Below are 18,586 nucleotides of genomic sequence, written 5' to 3'. Positions count from 1 at the left end.
GCTTCTCATCCCTAAAGTTGTCTATCCTTTAGAAGTAAACCTTACTAAACCTTTCCACAGGATCTGGATGCAATTGAGTACATGACAAAGCACTCTTTCAAGGTTTCCATTGATAGAAAAGGATTCTACTCCCTTAACATACAGATCATTTGTTACCACAATAACCAGATAATGAAGCTACGCACTAAATATCAAGTAATCTGTTTTAAATCTTGCATCCTGGACCACTCTGAGGTGCCAGCTTTTGTTTTTGAAGTCTTTCAAAGTGTAGTCAATCTGTGGAATTCAAGGGCTCATGCCCGAAACGTCAATTCTCCTGCTCCTTGGATGCTGCCTGACCTGCTGCGCTTTTCCAGCAACACATTTTCAGCTCTGTGGAATTCTTTACTGTAGAGGCTGTCAATGCTGTGTTGTTAAGTATATTCAAGGCTGAGATAGACAGATTTTTAGTTTGTAAGGGAATCAAGGGTTATAGGGAAAAGACAAGAAAGTGATGTTGAAGGTTAGTCATGATCTAATTGGATGGAGCAGATTCAATGGGCTGAATGGCCTAATTTTGTTCCTCAGTCTTAAGGTCTAATTAGCTCATGTCATCCAGGAACTAGCAGCAATTAGTACTAAATTCTCTGATTAATTCAAACTCCCATACATACCAAACTACCACACTCCACTCTCTGGAGGTTGCCCTCTGCTCGTTACACAGAGGATTTTTTTTGGAATATCTGCTTCAGCTGTTCAGGTTTAGAGCAGATTTTAGAAATTTCTTTTTCACCCAGGTGTGGGGAATCCAGAACACACTGCCTGGAAGGGTAATTCAGGTGGGAAATCTCAACATTTTACAAGTGCTTGGATGCACATTTGAAATTTCATAACTTTCAAGTGCTGGCAAATAGGATTAGAATAGGTGGATGTTGAATGGCCAGTGCAGATATGATGGGCTAAAGGGCCTGTGCTGTAAATTCTCTATAACTTTATGGTACGTAGTATATTTACAACAGTAAATGTTTGCATTTACAAGGACATGTAATAGAAGAAATATTGATCAACTTAACAAGCTAAAATGAGAAAAGTTGTTATAAGCTGAGAATTTGTAACCATAGGGATATCTTTTGGTTTTATAGCTGAACAAGTGTGTATCGAACATAAACAGTAGCTGATCAGAACTAATGAAACTATCAAAAAATTTGCTCTGCTCATATCCGATGACTTCAAACTTGTTTCTCTGCTGCATTTTTACCTTAACTGTTAGGGTGTTCAGTAACTGTGTAACACCAATGATTTGTTTTTACCAGATATGGAATATCTTATGTACATTGCTGTGCCCTTGATTTTCTGTAGAAAAAAATTGGCTGAGTTGTCATACCATATGTGGCCATCCTGCAACTCCAGTTTACTGTAATGGAAAATAGATCAACCATCTGTACAAATACCGTTGGTCAGCATATTTATGTTAAGCTGTCAGCCTGTTGGCAACAATTAGTTGGTGTTCTCAACTAACCTAACGGATGAACTAAAACTTAAAAATACCCTTAATTAAAAATGTTATCATGAAGATGATGAACTTAGTTTATATAATCTTTGTTTGGATTTTCCATCTGTTTAATAACAATTATTTTTTTTCTGTTTCTGACCTTTTATACCTCCCACAATAATTATAGGGTTTCCCAGTTCTCGCTTTCCTCATCAATAGATTCCACTTCCAAAACATCATAAGCCACCATTTCTGCTATCTCCAATGGGATACAATCAACAGACGCATATTCCTTTCCTTTGTCAGTACTCCTCAAAGACGATTCCCATTAAGACACACTGGTCCACTCCCAACACCTCAATGCACCTTTGCATGCAATTGCAGAAGGTGCAACTCTTGCCTAATTACCTCCTCCCTGCCTCTCTATTCAGGGCCTCAAGCACAATTTCCAGATGAAGCAGCAATTTATCTGCCCTTCATTCCATTTCATCAGCTGTTCTTGCTGCTTACAAAGTGGATCTTCTATGTATTCAGGAGACAAAATACAGACTGGATGACAGCTTTGTTGAACAGTTAACACTTCCTTCACAAAAATGGCTCTGAATCATCTCCCTGGATACCTTACAGCCTTCAGGACACAACATTAGAGTTGTTCAACTCAGAAAGTGGAAATCAGGCGGCAAACTCTGCAGATTGGTGTCATATCTGGCAAATAGAAAGATTGGTGTAGCTGTTGGAGGTCAGTCATCAGCAGTTTCAATGACTGTCCCACCATGATAAGTTTGGAAGTGGGGATAGTTGCCACTGACTGCACAATGTTCAGCATCATTTACGACTCCTCAGATGCCAAAGTAGGTCCATGTTCAAATGCAACAAGATCTGGACAACATTCGAGCTTGGGTTGACATTTGTGATAGAAGGGACAGGCAATAAATGCTGGCCAATCAGCGCTATCATCCCACAAGTGAATAAAATAAAACACATGCCAGGCAATGACCATCTCCTATAAGAGACAATTTAACCAGCACTCCTTGACATTCAATGGCATTACCATCACCAAATTACCGCACTATCAACATCCTGTGGATTACCATTGACTGGAAACTCAACTGGACTTCCAATATAAATACAGTGGCTACAAGAGCAGGTCAGAGGCTAGGAATACTGCAGTGCATAACTCACCTCCTGACTCCCTAAAACCTGTCCACCATCTACGAAGCACAAGTCAGGAGTGTGATGGAATACTTCACACTTGACTGGATGGGTGCAGCTCCAACAAGACTCAAGAAGCTTGACACCATCCAAGTCAAAACAGTCTGCTTGAATGGCATCACATCTACGAGTATCCAATCCCTCCACCTCCAACACTCAGAAGCAGCAGTGTTTACCATCTATGGGATGTACTGCAGAAATTCACCAAAGATCCTGAGGCAGCTTTTTCCAAACCTACGCCCAATTCCATCTAGAAGGACAAGGGCAGCAGATCTGTTGGAACACCACCACCAGCAAGTTCCCCTCCGAGTCAGTCCAAGTGATATGCACATTCCATGAGTGAATAAAAAGAACACCCTTGTCTATGTCACTACTTTCCACTTAACACCCTAGGTCTTGTTCTGTATGGGTTGCTTCAAGCGCAGTCAATCCATTTTCAACCATGTAGCAATGCTGCTTGTTAGAACTCTACCTAGTATTTCTATCTTTCTTGGTTTATCATCAACCATCTCTTTGTTCGCATACCCCATTTTTTTCTCTCTCTTTGGGCCCTGTCTCCATGTACTTGATTCTCTCCTCACACCTTGTCATCAGCATGATTACCACAATTTCCCAGTTTCAGTTCCGATGAAGGGACACTGGACTTGAAATATTTACTCTGTTTTTCTCTTCACAGATACTGCCAGACCTGCTGAGTTTCTCTGGCACTTTGCATGCTGGAGATCTGAACCAAACATAGTTCTTTGTTTTATTTGATTGACATTAAGGATGGCCTCTGCTGCCACAAATACGTTTTGAAAGATAAGATACTCAATGATCTTCACGCAGCATGTTGACTCTTTTGCAGTAGATGATTATGCCTGATGAAGTGCTTATGCCCGAAACGTCGATTCTCCTGCTCCTCAGATGCTGCCTGACCTGCTGTGCTTTCCAGCACCACACTCTCGACTCTGATCTCCAACATCTGCAGTCCTCACTTTCTACTAACAAATGATTATAATCCATCTTCAGCAATGGAGACATGCACCTACAGAGAAGACTGACCAAAAAATGAGAGATGACCTATAATATTTAAAGGACTAGAAAGGGTAGTTGCAGGTAAGATGTTTTGCCTAGTTCAGCAATCTAAAATCTGGGGGGATAATTTAAAATTAAGTGGGAAGCCACTTAGATGAGGAGAAATTATTTTACCAGCGGAGTGAATCTTTAGAATTCTCTATCACAGGAGGTTGTGAAGGTCCAGTTTTTGAATATTTTGAAGATCAAGACTGACAGATTTCTGATTTTCAATAGTGTTATTTGGACGGGGTGAGTAAAACGCATTGATGTGTCGATCAGTTATGATTGTGTTGAGTGGTGGGGCAGTCTTGACAGGCTGAGTAGTTTATTCATGTTTGTGTATTCGTTCCTGTGCTCATGACTGAGATTGATAGATTTTGCCACAAAGGAAATCAAGTGATATGGTGATTGGGCAGGAAATTGTTGATGTAAATCTATGGTGTGGAATATTAGTGTAAACTTGATGGGTTATATGACAATCTCCTAATCTAATTTTCTTGTATTTTGATAGGATTAGGATTTAATTTAATCCCTCATGTTTGATTGAAGATGTTTTTCTTTGCTTATAGTTGGCTTGTAGATTTTTACCATAGTGAAAAATAATTAAATAAAGTTGCCTATTTCAGAATTTTTAGCGTTTAACATTTCATGATACAATTTAGCTGACAATTTTTTTTTGTTGTTGCAAGTCCAGTGAATAGAAGTACAGTTATGATTACTTGCTGTTGACTGGTTTCATAACATAACCAAAAAAATGAGATACTGTGGAAGTACAGATGTTAGGATGAAAGAATTGAGACTGTGTTGTAGCTTGACTGCATTAGATGATAAAATATTGTAATGTATTTCCTTGCAGAAGGAGAATGCAATTCTCAATTGTGTTAGCTTCAACTCTCTCTGCATGTGCCTGCATATTTATTCAGTGTCCTTTTAAAAGACAAGTAGCTATGTGACATTGAAGTGGAATTTCAAAAAGAAAACAATATTTCTTTTCGGCAGGAGAAAATGTTTGCTGAGGCAAGCTACCGACCTGCAGCAAATGGCAACATGTTCAGGCAGAGATATTGTTCATTTCAACTTCTCTGTCTGCTTCAATCCCATGGGAGAAATCAATTTCACATGCTTACAGTAATGGGGTTTTTTTTGCATTTTTACAGCAATGTAATTTCTGTTTTTGGGAAAAAGACACCATGCCTGCCATAAGCAAGGTAGTGGTATATTAACCCACCTTAGTTTGGACTTCTACAGTAGTGAGGACTGTTTTGACTGTTTTGAGTTAAGAAATAGGACGAGAGATCAGGATTAATGTTTATCAGCTAGGATGTAAATAATTTGATGTTTGTGAAGGAAATATCCCATTACAGGGGGCTCATTCACAATATCATTTGTCATGCCATAATTAACCAGGAATGACAGCTTTCAGGGAAGATGGTTTATTAAGATTTAGAACTTGCCTCAACAAATTGTAATGTGTGTCATTGAATAATGATGGGAGCCATTAATCTAAGTTGCAATTCTGAACAGGGGACCATGAGGTAATATTGCTTATTTTTCTACATCTAGATGGTGCATCTGGACTGTTGCAAACAGCAATAGCTATCAAACAGAAGCACCTGAAAACAGTCAAAAAGATGATTGATAGTACAGGATAGGATGTGTTCAACAGAGTTTAGGGGAAAAAGCGGAGTTTATGTAATTACATGTATTTAACTATAACACCATTACATCCGATTTTGCCTTCTCTCTTTCAAACTGCAGACTGAACTGTACCATATTATGACCGCTGCCTCCTAAGTGTTCTCTTCCTTTCAGATCTTTTATGAAGTCTGGCTCATTGCATAGCACAAAGTCCAGAATAGCCTGCTTTCTTGTGGGGTCCATCACAAGCTGTTCCAAAAAGCCATCCTGTAAGCATTCCATGAATTCTCTTTCTTTGGATCCATCTGCAACATTATTCACCAAGTCCACCTGCATATTGAAGTCCCCCATGATCATCGTGATCTTGCCTTTCTGACATGCCCTATCTATTTCCCGGTACATCTTGCACCCCTGGTCCTGACCACTGTTAGGAGGCCTGTACATAACTCCTATTATGGTATTTTTGCCTTTGTGGTTCTTCAACTCCACCCACAGAGACTTCACATCCTCTGAGTTTAGATCAGAGTGGTGCTGGAAAAGCACAGCAGGTCAGGCAGCATCCAAGGAGCAGGAAAATTGACGTTTCGGGCAAAAGCAGGGAGCCTCCAGAGTGGAGAGATAAATGGGGGGGCTGGGGAGAAGGTAGCAAAGAGTACAATAGGTGAATAGGGGTGGGGTTGGAGGTGATAGGTCAGAGGGGAGGGTGGAGGGGATAGGTGGGAAGGAAGATTGGCAGGTAGGACAGGTCATAAGGAGAGTGCTGACCTGGAAGGTTGGAACTGGGGTAAGGTCAGGGGAGGGGAAATGAGGAAACTGGTGAAGTCCACATTGATGCCCTGGGGTTGAAGTGTGACCCTATGTCATTCAGTGCCATAGATTTAATTTCATTCTTAACTAACTAGGCAACCCTGCCCCCTCTGCCCACATCCCTGTTTTTTCGATTGGTTGTAAATCCTTGGATGTTTAACTGCCAGTCCTGAATCCCCGTAACCACGTCTCTGTGATGCCTATCACATCAAAATCATTCACGATGATTTGTGCCATCTACTTGTGAATTCATCTACTTTGTTACCAATACTACAAGAATTCAGGTAAAGTGCCTTAATGCTAATTTTCTTATTCTCCTGATTTCCAACATCTCTCGTGATATGTCCTAAGTTATTCTTTCTTCTTGCTTCATTCCGAGTCTGCCTTGAACTTAAATCCTGCACACATGCTAACCTGCTGCTTATCTTTCTACTTGACTCCATACTTTCTGTCGCTCTCCCTTTCCCTTCCTCCCAACTCATAAGTTTAAAATCCTAGTGACCACCCTATTTATTCTTTTCGCTAGAACACTGGTTCCAGATCGGTTCAGGTGGAGACCATCCCATCGGGCAATTTAGCCCTGTCCACAGCCCTTTTCCTCATCCATACAGGGAGCAAGAATCTTATACCTGTTGGACAAGGTCAAGGGCTGAGGCTCCTCCACTCCTGAGCTCCCCATTTCCAAAACTGATGCCAATGTCTCATGAAATGGAATCCTTCTTTCCCACATCACGCGTTTCTCTTAGCCATGTGTTTGCTTCCCTAATTTTCTTATCCCTGTCCCTATACTTGGGCAGTAATCCAGAGATTATGACCCTTGAGGACCTGTTCTTCAATTTCCTTCCTCGTGCTTGATATTCCCCAAACAGGTCCTCCTTCCTAGCCTTGCCAATGTTGTTAGTGCCAACATGGACCACAACTGGATCCTCCCCCTCCCAATCCAATATCCTTTCAAGCCAGTCAGAGATGTCCTGCACCTGGCACCAGGCAGGCAACACATTTTGCAGTACTCCTTATCTGGCTCGCAAAGAATACTATCTGTCCCCCAATTATAGGATTCCCAATAACAACTACTTGTCTTTTTGCTCCCCATCATGAATGACCTTCTGTATCATGGTGCCATGGTCAGCTGGCTCATCCTGTCCACAGCCCTTTTCCTCATCCATACAGGGAGCAAGAATCTCATACCTGTTGGACAAGGTCAAGGGCTGAGGCTCCTCCACTCCTGAGCTCAGAATCTTTGGTTTTTGTTCCACAGATTCACTACCATCTGAGAGAAGAAATTCCACTTTATCTTCCACTATGTCTTAAATTATGCCTTCGGGTGTTAACTCTCCCACAAGGAGAAATAATCTCTCAGAATTACCCCTTACGAATCTTATATGTTTAAATAAGGTCTCCTCTCGTTCCTCTCAACTTCAATGATTGTGGCCGAACTTATTCAATCTCTCCTCATAGACAATCACTCCATATTTGGGATCAAGCTAGTGTAGGCATGGCCGAGTGGTTAAGGTGATGGATTAGAAATCCATTGGGGTTTCCCTACACAGGTTCGAATCTTATGGGCGGCACAGTGGTTAACACTGCTGCGTCACAGCAACAGAGACCCGGGTTCAATTCCCGCCTCAGGCGACTGTCTGTGTGGAGTTTGCACATTTTCCCTGTGTCTGCGTGGGTTTTCTCCGGTTTCCTCCCACAGTCCAAGAATGTGCAGGTTAGGTGAATTGGCCATGCTAAATCGCCCGTAGTGTTAGGTGAAGGGGTAAATGTAGGAGGATGGGTCTGGGTGAGTTACACTTCGGCAGGTCGGTGTGGACTTGTTGGGCTGAAGGGCCTGTTTCCACACTGTAAGTAATCTAATCTAATCTAATCTTATGTGCGGTACCTTACCTAACATTTTTTGGAAGTCCAAATATATTACATCTACTGGAACCCCTTTACTTACTTTGCATATTACATCTTTAAAGAAATCTCATGAAGATTTCAAAACACAGTAAAAATACAATACCAACCATCCACACACCATCAATTTATAGTACTCAAATCCAAGAGAAAATGCTCTTTTTTTTATCACATTTATAGATTTGATTTAACAGTTTCTTTCAGTCCCCAGTCTTGAGAGTTTGAAAGCCTCTTCCTTGATTAATCACACAACTGATTTTAGACTTTGAGCTGGAAAGACAGCGGCTGAGAGGAGACCGGATAGAGGTCCATAAAATTCTGAGAGGCATAGAAACAGTGGATAGTCAGAGGCTTTTTCCCTGGGTTGAAGTTTCAATTACAAGGTGGCACTGGTTCAAGGTGAGAGGGGGAAAGTCTAAGGGAGAAATGCGAGGGAAGTTTTTCACACAGTGTAGTGGAATCCTAGAACACACTGCCAGAAGCGGTGGTGGAAGCAGGCACATTTGTGACATTTAAGAGGCATCATGAATGGTTACATGAATAGGGAAGGAACAGAGGCATATGAACCGAATATGGGCAGAAGATTTGTTTTTTTTTTTGCTTAGGGTATGGTGATCGTCACAACCTTGGAGGGCCAAAGAACCCGTTCCTGTGTAAATAACCCCTTCTGGATTCTAATCAAGTTCTTCCTTCCTGGAACTTTCAAACTAAAATACTTAAACCTGAGGTAACCTATTTCCTAACTTCTGTATTATCTTACTTCTTCAGCAGGAACTATGTTTTTAACATCTAACTCCAAAAAGCACTGAAAGCAAAAGATCTTCAAACTATACAGTTATTCCCCCAAGCAAAAATTCCTGATTCTTCAAACTGCAAGCAAACAAATGCCATTAAATAAATTATTCTGTCCACTTGCAAAACTCACCCAATGCAAACAAATTTTTATTATCATTCCAGGGACTCTCTCTCTCATATACTTGTGTTAAGAAAAAAATTGTTCCAGAACTACTAATAAATTAATCATTAAACAACCTCATACACACAGACAGAATCCCCCATACCACTCGTTCAAAATTTTAAAATCACACACCTTAAATCACATCATTGACCATTCCTGTCTGTTTTCTATCACTGAGCCAATTTTATATCCATTTTGATACTATCTATGGGCTATAAGTTTTCTCACAAGTCTATGCCTGTTATCAAACAAGGAGTTACAGTGTGAAATGCACTTCGTAGAAATGTGATGGAGGCAGGTTCAATTGAGGCATTCAAGAGGGCATTGGATGATTACTTGGTTAGAAAAAACGTGCAAAGATGTGGGAAAAAGGCACTCAGTAATGATGCGCATTTGAAGAGCTGATGCAAGCATGACTTTCTGAATGGTCTCCTTATGCTCTGCAACAACACTGTGATTGTATGTGATTTTGTTAAATATGTTTTTAAATTATTCATTCATGAGACGAGGGCATCACTGGCAAAGACAGCATTTATTACCCATCTCTAATTGCCCAGAGAGCAGATAAGAGCCAACCACATTGTTTTGAATCCAGAGTCACATGTAGTCCAGACCAGGTAAGGATGGCAGTTTCCTTCCCTAGAAGGCATTAGAGAAGGAAATTACCATCCTTACCTGGTCTGGACTGCATGTGATTCCAGACCCACAGCAATGTGGTTGACTCTTAAGTGCTGTCTAGGCAATTAGAGATGGGCAATAAATGTTGCCCTTGCCAGTGATGCCGTCATCCATGAATGATAATATTGCCCTCATCGCTCCTTTCTGTTACCCCTTCAAAACTCCAAGTTAGATTAGATTTTTTTCAGATTGGATTAGATTCCCTCCAGTGTGGAAACAGGCCCTTCGGCCCAAGTGGTCCACACCGACCCTCCCAAGAGTACTAGTGACCCAGGTAAAGGTCTGGTGTCCTAGTTTGAATCCCACGATGACAGCTGTTAAAAGTTGAATAAAATAAGTATCTGCAATTAAAAATCTAATGCTGACCAGAAATCCATTGTGAATTTTCATAAAAACCCACCTGTTTTGCTGCAGTTAATAGTTATGTAAGAATAGTTAGAAGATTAAAATTTTTTTCTATTAAACCGACACCCAGCTTACTATACACAACCCCAATTTCAGCTCCCCCAGAACCCTTAAATCTCCATGGACCCTAACCTAGCAAATTTCTCTCTGCCTAAAATCCAAACACCACCTCTCCCCAGGACCTGACATATTCACTCTTCCACCCAACAATGTTCATTTCCCTCCTACACCTGAACCCCCACCCTTGCTAATCACATCAAAACGTACATTTCACCTTAAGCCCAGATAACCGACTTATGTGGCACTCCACCCACCTGGCATATACCTGGTATCCTAACCACACACTTACAAACATACTTAGCCTTTCACAGGAGCCAAAGTGGCTGTCTGTGCTGCTAAACGTTTAAAATCACATACAGCAACTACTGCCATGAGAATGTGGGCCTACCTTCCCCTGACTACTTTGCACTATAAAGTCACAGTTGGATTTAAAGTATTCTCCGCATTTCCAAAGAAGTTGCCATTGCAATGCAAAGCTGCGTTTAAACAGCAGAAAGTAGGAGCAGAGTGGCTGTCTGCATGTGGTAGCTGCTCTTTTGAAAGCCCTGTCAATAAGCTTTTCCCCAGAGGACACATTAAAAGGTTTTAATAAATATAATAAATAGGGACTACATACCTCTCCCTTTGAACACAATACACTTAAATTTGACTTAACATTCAGAAGTGACAGTTGAGTTTGTTTCAGAAATTCTCTATGGACAGGGTTAACTTCCTAGGTTATGATTTGGCAGGAGTGAAAGTTGTAGCTTCGCAAATGCTATCTGCAAGGTTTATTAGTTTTTGCATGCTCATTTCTAAACAAGATACAGAACCATCAAACGTTAAAAACAGATGAAATGGCAGAGTTGTTCCAAGTCTAATAGATTGCTCATACAAGAGGCTGGTATTTGACAGAAAAAGAGAAATTGCTGGAAAAGCTTAACAGGTCTGGCAGCATCTGTCGTGACAAATCAGAGTTAACATTTCGGGTTTGAGTGATCCTTCCTCAGTTAGTTCTGAGGAAGGGTCACTTGACCCAAAACATTAACTCTGATTAAGGTTTTTGCCAAGATCTGTAGCTTGGATTGTGGATGCGGAAACTGGTTAGCTCGCCGAGCTGCTGGGTTATTTTGCAGGCGCTTCGTTACCATGCTGGGTAACATCATCCGTACGACTTGCATGAAGCACTGTTGTACTGTCGCACTTGATTTTTGTGTGGTCTGGATTAGAGTAGTGCCCAAAACATCGATTTTCCTGCTCCTCAGATGCTGCCTAACATGCTGTGCTTTTCCAGCACCACTCTAATCTTGTCTCTGATCTCCAGCATCCGTAGTCCTCACTTTTGCCTTTTGTGTGGTCCACTCTATTGGGATGAGTGTAACTTTCTGGTCTTTTCTGTGGCAGTTTGTACACTGGGTCTATGTTTGTTGATGGCCTTTTTGGTTGAAATACAGGCTTCCAAAAACTGTCTGGTTAGCTTGTCCTTGAATGGTTAACTTTGTCATAGTCAAGCTACTGGACCTCTGCCTCACCACCCATTTTGTTTTCAATGGCTAGACATACCAACAAGTCAACGGCGCACGGACCAGATCATCAACTACAGTAGCAACCATGCCAAAGTCCACAAACAGACCTGTGTCAGGACACGATTCAAAAGAGCTGTGACACACTGCAACACACCAGAACTGTGCAAGGAAGAGGAAGAACATTTACACAAAGTCTTTGCTAACAACAGATATACCATCAGCTTCGTCCACCGATGCCAGTCCCGACAGACATCATCAAGGAGACGCTGTATCGACCAACACACTGGGTGGAAGAGTGAAGAACGTATCAGAATAAACTACCAGGCTGTTATGACCACGAGGTATTATGGTAGTACACTAACCAACAGACACACTACACCAACCACTAACCAGGACAAAGGACCTATATCCACAACATGTCAGACCAATGTGGTACAAACAAATCCCTTGCAACAACAGCAAGCACTACATTGGACAAACAGGAAGAAAACTAGCCATCCAACTTCACAAACACCATCTGGCAACTGAATGACATGATCCACTCTCCCTCATCTCCGTATACAGAGACCAAGAGGGCCATCAATTCGACTATGACAAATTAACCATTCTGGGACAAGCTAATCAGAGACACACCAGAAAGTTCTTGGAAACCTGGTTTTCAAGCAAAAAGGCCATCAACAAACACATAGACCCAATGTACATACCACGACAGAGAAAGCCCAGGAGTTTTATTTAGCCCAACAGGCCAGATCACATAAAAACCAAGCGGGACAGAAAAACAGCACTTCATGGAAGTCACACTGACAATGTTACCCAGCATGGTAACGAAACATCTTCATAATAGCCCAGCAGTTCGGTGAGCTAGCCAACTCTGATTAACTCTGATTTCTCTCCACAAATGCTATCAAACTGGCTAAGCATTTCCACAATTTATGTTTTTGTTTCTGATTTGCAGCATCTGCAGTTCTTTAAGATTTTAAGTAGTTTTTGAGTTCAAAATAGGCAGTTGGGTTGCTCAGCCAACAAACAGATGTCTGACGTTTTTACACAACAAAGAGGACTTCGATCCTCAGCCACCTGCATCTGTAGCCTTCAAGCTTATGATATCAGGAATACAGATGTACAAGTATTTCAAACATGTATGGTAATTGTTTCGAACAACTCACCTTAACAAAAGGCAGATTGCTCCTTCGTGTCATTAGCATGAATAATTGGATTTTTGTCCAAATGCAGAGGACTCAAGATTGCAATAAAAATTAATTGTACTCAACTGACCCACAAAAATTCCAGAATTCCATGCATAGTTATCTTGTCAAAAATTGTCAGATCTTTCCATTGGCACAATACCATTTCCAGCAGAGAGGCTGACCAAGTAACGTCCTCAACCCACATTATAAAGGCTACTGTAAACCAGCTAATAAGATCATGAAAGTATAATCGAGGCCAGTAGGTTTAAACTCTAATCTTTTTTGTTAATTCTGTTAATTTAGCAACTAACAGGTTTAATCAATATCCATTAACTAGTTACCAAAGTATAAAGTCTTTGAACAGAAGCAGGTAATCAGCATAAAGCAACTGACAATCTGTACTTCAGGCAAGTTTCCAACAGTCAGTCTCAACAGTTTATGCAACAGTAAGTAATTGCTTGTGCTTGAATATCAAAAGTAGTGACATATGACATTGACAGCAACAGTGTGGATTCAGTTCTTGCATTAGCTGAGATTACTATGAAGGACTCCTTCTCAACCTCTCCCTTCATCTCAGACACAGTGACCCTTTGTTTAAAGTACCACTAGTCACCTCTCTGTAATGAAATAGCAGCCCTTCTGTCTGCTAAGACCACGGTGACTGGACTAATAATCCAGAGGTTATGGACCAATGTACCATTTAAATGGTGAAGAGCCATCTGGATATTCTCTCTCACTCTCTCACTCACTCTGTCTGCACCATGTCAAGATCCTATCTGTTTAATATCAAGCGTCCTGCTACTTTTCTGAACTCCAACAGACACAAGCCTAACCTGTCTGACCCGTCTGCCTGTGTCTCTCTCCCCCTGCTTAAGCATGCCCAAATGTCACTCTACATCCTTCGCAATATAATTTAATCAATAGAATTCTCTATCCCACACTGTTGTGAATGCTCTATTGTTGATTACATTTCAGGCTGATTGGACAGATCCGTTCCTGTTTCAGGGAATCTAACAGTGTGGAAGCAGGCAGGAATATGGTGTTGAAGGCCAAGGTTGTCACGATTGCACTGAACGCGTGCTAAAGGCGGCATATGGCATGCTTGCCTTCATTGGTCGGGGCATTGACTACATGAGTCAGGAAGTGATGTTGCAGCTTTATAAAGCTTTGGTTAGGCTGCATTTAGAGTATTGCATTCAATTCTGGTTTCCACATTACAAGAAGGATGTTGAGGCTTTGGATAGAATACAGAAGAGATTTACCAGGATGCTGCCTGGATTAGAGGGTATGAGCTATAAGGAGAGACTGGACAAACTAGGATTGTTTTCTCTGGAGCTGCAAAGGCTGAGGGGTGACCTAATAGAAATTTATAAAATTATGAGTGGCATGGATAGGGTTGACAGTCAGAATATTTCTCCAGAGTTGAAATGTCTAATACATGTGTTTAAGATAAGAAGGGATAAGTTCAAAGGAGATGTGAGGGGCAAGTTTTTTACACAGATTGTGGTAGGTGCCTGGAATGTGCTGCCAGGTAGTGGTGGTGGAGATATGATAGGGCCATTTAAGGGACTTGTAGATAAGCACATGAATAAGCAAAGAATGGAGAGATGTGGACCATGGGCAAACAGAAGGGATTAATTTAATTTAGCGTCATGTTTTGCACAGCATCCTGGGCCAAAGGACCTTTCCCTGTGCTGTACTGTTCTACGAGTGGCAAAGCAAAATCGATGGGCCAAAAGGTCTACTCCTGTTTCTTGTGTTCTTATACTGATTCTTAACTGCCCTCTGAATTGACCTATTAAGCCACCCAATGACTAAGGCCTCTGCTGCCTAATGAGCATTAAATGCTGACCTTACTAGTGAAATAAATTCAGGCATCAAACTCTGTTTTACATATTAACATACAAATTTCAAAGCAGGAGCAGGCCAATGGACTGCTTGTGCCTCCTCAGTCATTTTAAAGGTTGTAGTTTTTCTGATTACTCCACGTTCCTGCCGAGTCCTGATAACCCTACATTCTCTTTGCTTACCAAGAATTTATTTATCTCCGCCTTGAGACATTCAAGGGCTGTGCTTCCACTGCCTTTTAAGAAACAGTCTTTCTGAGAGAAAATAAATTCTAATTTTTTTCTCAAATGACAACCACTTAATTTTTAAACAGTAACCCCTGGTTCAAGGTTTTCGTACAACAGGAAATCTCTTTTCCACATGCACCATGTCAAGATCTTTCAAGATCCTATCTGTTTAATATCAAGCGTCCTGCTACTTTTCTGAACTCCAACAGACACAAGCCTAACCTATCTGACTCTTCTTCTTAAGACGGCACGGTGGCACAGTGGTTAGCGCTGCTGCCTCACAGCGCCAGAGACCCGGGTTCAATTCCCGACTCAGGCGACTGACTGTGTGGAGTTTGCACGTTCTCCCCGTGTCTGCGTGGGTTTCCTCCGGGTGCTCCGGTTTCCTCCCACAGTCCAAAGATGTGCAGGGTCAGGTGAATTGGCCATACTAAATTGCCCCTAGTGTTAGGTAAGGGGTAAATGTAGGGGTATGGGGTGGGTTTCGCTTCGGCGGGGTCGGTGTGGACTTGTTGGGCCGAAGGGCCTGTTTCCACACTGTAATCTAATCTAATCTAATCTAATCTAATCTACAACCCACCCATTCTTGGTAGGGTGTTTGCAGCTTTATCAAGTAGAGCCTGAGGTAAGTAGTTCAGTGCATAGATACAAGGGGGAAAGAAAGGAAAAAAAAAACCTGCTATTGTCTCGTAACAAGGTGTCCTATGACAGAAATACTGAACCATCCAGAAGTTCAGGTGCTGTATACAGGTTTCTTTCAGGGAGAAGTGGGTCATTCAGAGAGTAAAGGCCTGTGATAGCAGCAGAGTTTGGAAGTGAAAAGCGCCAGAGACAGAAGGTTGTTGAAGAGGAGATTAAGGAACCCTTATTAAGAAATAAGCGATTTGTGTTAACAGTTCATTTAAGGGTCTGAGGAAGGGACTTTAAAATGCAGAAATTTGCTGAAATTGGTACTATAGTGGACAGTGAAGAAGATTATCAAAGATTACAAAGCAATCTTGATCAATTGGATCAATGGGCTGAGGAGTGGCAGATGGAGTTTAATTTGGATAAACGCAAGTTGTTGCATTTTAGAGTGTAGTATTCCTGGAGGTTCAGATGCAGAGTTCTTTGACATTTGTGTCACAAGTAGACAGGGTGATTAAGAAGGCATTGAGCACACTTGACTTCATTGCTCAGATCTTTGAGTATAAAAGTTGGGATGTCATGTTGAGGTTGTAAAGGACATTGGTGAGGACTCTTCTGGAGTACTGTGTATAGTTCTGGTCGCCGTGCTAAAGGAAGGCTATCGTTACATTTGAGAGGATTCACAAAAGATTTACCAGGCTGTTGCTGGGAATGGGGGGTCTGAGATATAAAAATAGGCTAGGATTTTTTTCATTGGGCCATAGGAAATTGAGGGGTGACCTTGTGCAAGTTTATAAAATCATGAGGGCCACAGATAAGGTGAAAAGCAAGGGTCTTCTCCCTAAGGTGGGTGAGTTCAAAACTAGGGGGCATATTTTTAAGGTGAGAGGAGAAAGTTTTAAAAAGGACATGTGGGGCATTGTTTTTTTTTACAGTGTGTGTGGAATGAACTGTCAGAGGAAGTGGTGGATGCAGGTACATATAAAAGACATTTGGATAAGTACATGAATAAGAGGGATATGAGCCAAACACAGGCAAGTGGGACTAGTTTAGTTTGGGAATATGGTTGCTGTGGACTAGTTGGACTGAAAGGATTGTTTCTGATCTGTATGACTGTATAACTCCACAATTACAAGGAATTTTGAAGTACAGGCAGTGAGGTTGCAGTACCTGTTAGGTTGTTGTTAATGGCAAAATGATTGATCTTTGCAAAAGGACCATTCCAAACGGTTTGTGTGTAATGCAATTGCTTAGTGTTTTTTTTCCCTTTTGCATATAATAAACTTTTTTATATTCGATCATTTACTGGCAGTTTCTTGTGAATATACAGTATTCAGTAACTAACCACCATAGTAAATAAATCATAAAACTAAAACTTATGGGGTCTATCAAGACATGTTTCACTCTGGGATCTGATTTGTCCGTTATTACCATCAGCTGGAATTGTTAAGATATTTTATTAGCTTTCATAATTATTTTCTTTTTTTGCACCATTCACAGCTCATGCACTCGAACAACCACAACCTCTGCACATGATCATTTTTTATTCTTCTGATCAATGAGAACAATTTCACATTTTCACACATTATACTCCATTTGCCAGATTTTTACTCATTCATTTACCTATTTACTGTTTTTCCTTTGTAACCTCCTTATATCCTCTTCATAACTCACTCTCCTACCTATCTTTGTGTCATTAGCAAATTTAGCAACCAAACCTTCAGCCCCTTCATTTATTTACATTATAAAGTCAAGACCTCTGCACTGATCCCTATGGTACACTACCCATTATCTTACCAAACAGAAAGTTACGCATTTATTTATATTCACTGTTTCCTGTTAACTAGCCAATCATTATTAAATACTTGCTAGAAATCTAAGAACAGTAACTCCACTAGTTCCCCTCTAGTACATGTTACTTTTTTCAGGAATTCCATTAAGTTGGTTAAATCGTGATTTCACTTTTACAAGACCATGCCTGAATCCCTTGAATTCCTCCAAGTGCCCTGTTATAGTGTCTTTAATAAGAACAGCACGGTGACTTAGTGGTTAGCACTTCTGCCTCTCAGCGCCAAGGACCCCTGGGTTTGATTCTAGCCTCGGGCAACTGTTTGTGTGGAGTTTCCACGTTCTCCCTGTGTCTGCGTGGATTTCCATTCGGGTATTCCAGTTTCCTCCCACAATCCAAAGATGTGCGAGTTAGGTGGATTGGCCACAGGAAATTCAGGGATATGAGGGTGGATCTGCATGGGATACTCATCAGAGAGTCAGTGTGGATTTGATGGGACAAATGTCCTGCTTCCACTCTGCAGGGATTCTATGATGAACTTCTTACACCTTCTGTTAATTGATTATAGTTTGTTGCTGATAGTCTCCCTTGCTTTTTGAATCAAAGAAATTACATTCATTGTTTTCCAATCTCAAGGAACCATCCCTAAATCAGGTAATTTTGGAAAATGTAAGCTAGCACATCAATTATCTCTCAAACAACTTTTAAGACCCTATGATTATTTGAATCAGAACCCAGACTCTTGTCAGCCCACATCTCCAATAATTTACTCAGTACCAGTTCCCTGCTGAATGTAATTTTCTTGATTTCCTACCTCTCTTCCATTTCTTGACAAACAGCTAGCTCTAGGATGTGACTTTACTCCTTTATAATGAAGACTGATGTAAATTACCTTTTTAATTCATCTTTTGTCTCCTCATTTTGTATTATTAATTTCCCAGATTCACTTTATATTGAACCAATGTTCACTTTAACTCTTTTTAGAATATTTATGTAAACTCTTGGAACACTATTTGTGTTTCCATATCTAACTAGCTCTCTCTCTCATATTCAAAATTAAAGTTATTTTAACAGACCGAAGTACATGGATATTTTTCTCTCATTTTATTTCTGTGTGTTGATTGCTTTTTTTGGGATATTTGGATTACCCCAAAAAATGGTAATCAGTCAAGCAAAATTATTCAAATATAATCATGAAAACATTATTAAGAAT

At 40.9% G+C, this 18,586-nt stretch overlaps 1 protein-coding gene and 1 long non-coding RNA gene across 3 annotated transcripts in view; one reads left to right on the top strand and one right to left on the bottom strand.

The window, feature by feature from the left end:
* LOC148152178 (uncharacterized) overlaps positions 1-12,992 on the bottom strand; it is a 112,771-nt gene extending 99,779 nt beyond the window's left edge. Inside the window, exon 1 of the long non-coding RNA XR_015757811.1 lies at positions 12,862-12,992. This is a non-coding gene — a long non-coding RNA (uncharacterized LOC148152178). The remainder of the gene's footprint in view (positions 1-12,861) is intronic.
* A 280-nt stretch (positions 12,993-13,272) lies between these two features.
* Positions 13,273-18,586, top strand: part of akr1a1a (aldo-keto reductase family 1, member A1a (aldehyde reductase)) — a 50,961-nt gene continuing 45,647 nt past the window's right edge. For both annotated transcript variants that reach the window (XM_043687824.2, XM_043687794.2), the window contains exon 1: positions 13,273-13,328. The gene's annotated coding sequence lies outside the window, so the exon portion shown is untranslated. The remainder of the gene's footprint in view (positions 13,329-18,586) is intronic.

The sequence above is a fragment of the Chiloscyllium plagiosum genome, unplaced genomic scaffold, assembly GCF_037043375.1.
Source record: "Chiloscyllium plagiosum isolate Xiang-an unplaced genomic scaffold, Cpla_swu_hap1 HiC_scaffold_1, whole genome shotgun sequence".
Lineage (NCBI taxonomy): Eukaryota > Metazoa > Chordata > Chondrichthyes > Orectolobiformes > Hemiscylliidae > Chiloscyllium > Chiloscyllium plagiosum.
Note: the sequence above shows the minus strand (reverse complement) of the source record. Positions and strands in the feature narration are given on the sequence as shown.